We start from the raw sequence: 2893 nt of genomic DNA, 5'->3' as shown, positions 1-2893 counted from the left end.
GACGCCTCTACCCTCGCTGAGCTCCAGCGGGACTCAGGAAAAGGCTTTCCCAGGCTCTGCCTCCCCAAGCACTATGCCCCCTAGAAGGAGCTGGCCAAAGAGACTGAGACCGCCTGCCGACTGGTAGGGCAAGCGTCCGGAGTGTCTTCCACGGAGTCAAGCACAATGCTTAGCGCTCTCCCCCTCGACCGTCTGGTGACAGAGGTAGTAAATCCTCAAGGTAAAGACAACCACTGAAATAAGCCAGATGGAGGAAGACAAATACTATATGTCATCACCTATATACAGAATCTAAAAAACAAACTGGTGAAAAACCAGACAGACAGACACTCCCAAACGAGTGGTTACCAGTGGGCAGAGGGAAGTGGGGAGGGGCAAGACAGGGGTAGGGGGTTAAGAGGTACCAACTACTGTGTATAAAATAAATAAGCTACAAAGATATGTTGTACAGCACAGAGAACTTAGCTAATATTTTATCAGCTCAGTTAAGTCGCGTCCGACTCTTCGAGACCCCATGGACTGCAGCACGCCAGGCTTCCCTGTCCATTGCCAACTCCTGGAGTTTACTCAAACTTATGTCCATCCAATCAGTGATGCCATCCAGCCATCTCATCCTCTGTCGTTCCCTTCTCCTCCTGCCTTTAATCTTTCCCTGCATCAGGGTCTTTTCCAATGAGTCAGCTCTTCGCATCAGGCAACCAAAGTATTGGAGTTTCAGCTTCAGCATCAGTCCTTCCAGTGAATATTCAGGGCTGATTTCCTTTAGGATGGACTGGTTGGATCTCCTTGCAGTAATATTTTACAATAACTATAAATGGGTATAATCTTTAAAAAGTGTGAATCACTCTGTTGTACACCTGCAACATAATATTGGACATCAACTACCCTCAATAAAAACAATTAAAAAAAAAAAAACAAGCACATGGAGAAGCTAAGTCACTGGCCCAGGGTCACTCAGCTAATGAGAAGCTGAGCCAGACCTCCCCAGCCTTGCTTGGCACCAGGAGATAGGTTTAGATAGAGGAAAGGGGAGGATACCTTTCAACCCCTCCTCTCATACCGGCTCTAGGACACCCACCCACCCTCCAGACATTGAAATTCCCCCAAGCCGGGAGAGGGGCAGGGGGCCGCACCTCCACCCCCAGCAGCCTGCCACTGTGAGCATTGTTCTACAGTTTCAATACCAGGGCACTGAATCAGCCTCAGGCCATTGTGGTCGCTGGTGGGAGGGGGCGGCTGCTGTGGGAAGCAGGGAGAGGTCAAGAAGTGACAACCTATTCATCGCCCTCAGCCACGGGAGACCTGAGAGCCAGCAGCTCAGCCAGCAGGAGCCCCAGGTTCCGTGAGTCCAGGAATCGGGCAGAACAAAGAGGTCTCTGGAGATGGAAGGAAGGAGGGGAGGAAGCCCTCGCCAACTTTCCCACCCTCCACCCTCCACCGTCACAGGGTGAAGGGAGCGACAGCCAGCTTTACTGGGGGTACAGAAGAACCCAAAGCCACCAGCCCAGGGCATACCTCCCACCCGCCTTCTCCACCTGTGACTTAGCCTCTGAGTCTCAGTGTCCTTACCTGGAAGGGATTAAATGAGATATCATGGAGCACCCAGCCCCACTCTCATTCGAGCTCAGGGAGCAAGCAGCTTTTCCTTCTCAACTTTTCTGGGCTTTCTCTGCCTCAGGTTCCCCAGACTAATAAGGTCGACGAGAGTGGTTCCTCACATCAAGCACTTTGCCAAGAAGCAGGAAACCTCTGCCATCCCAGGACTCAAGGAGCCGGCAGGGCAGGAGGCCGCTGGCAGCCTGGCCGAAAGCACCATCATATCATGCCTGCCTCCAACGCTGGCTCCTGGACCCTCCGGGAACCCGAAGCCACGTGAGACCCAGGGCTGCTGACCCGAGGGAGGTACCGAGGGCTGAGGAGGGCCAAGGCACCAGGGGAGGCCCTTGCAATGATCTCTTGAGCACCGAGTGGGGCGGCCTAACAGTGACAAGGATGTGGGCTCCTGGGTTTGTCATCTGTGACCAATTCAGAATCCTGGCAAACCTCTGAGCCACTTTCCCCCCACGCTCAGCTTTTTACCAGAGGACAAAGCTCAAAGAGAAAGTCTTCACCAGAATATCAGCCTGAACCAAACCAATCGGGCAGGGATATCTTCCGGGAAAAAATGAACAGGAGTGATGCCTGGATTCTCAGTGCTGTGTCTGCCCTCCCAGCATGGAAGGTCCACAGTTGCAGAGTTCAGCTAAAACCAAGATGGCTGGAGCCGTTCCCTTCAACGTGCCCCCGCGGGGAGATTCAGGGGTTACGGGTGGCCTCTAATAGCTGCCTAAAGGCAGAAGGATGTCCAGACTCCGATAAGAAGCGGAAGGATAGGACCTGTGCCTGTGGTCCAGCCCGCTGACTGCTCCTTCACCCCAGAGATCACAGGGATCATTGGCTCAGAAGGTTCCGTGAGGGAGCGGAGAAGCCAGCCCCAGCCTCACCCGAGGACCAGGCCGGGGACCGGTGGGCTCCCACCTCAGGAGGCGGGGACCTGTGTCCAAGGCTCTGGCCGCAGCCACTCTCCCCAGCGGAGATTCCCCCTCTTCTGAGTCGCTACTCTGTCTGCCCTTCTGGTACGAGTTGAATTGTGTCCCCCCAAATTCATACATGGAAGGCCTGACCACTTCCCCCGAGCTTGTGACTGCATCCAGAGACAAGGCCTTTCACAAAGTGATTAAGCGACAATGAGGCCATTCGTGGGTCCTAACCCGATCTGATCGGGGTCTTTAGAAAAAGAGGAGATCTAGACACAGATGCCAGAGGCTCAGGGGCCAAGAGGAACAACCTTTTGAGGAGACATCAAGAGCACGGCCTCTGAAGCCAAGGAGAGAGGCCCCAGAGGAAACCCGCC

Source organism: Bison bison, unplaced genomic scaffold (genome assembly GCF_000754665.1).
Source record: "Bison bison bison isolate TAMUID 2011002044 unplaced genomic scaffold, Bison_UMD1.0 scf7180017864158, whole genome shotgun sequence".
Taxonomy (NCBI): Eukaryota; Metazoa; Chordata; class Mammalia; order Artiodactyla; family Bovidae; genus Bison; species Bison bison.
Note: the sequence above shows the minus strand (reverse complement) of the source record.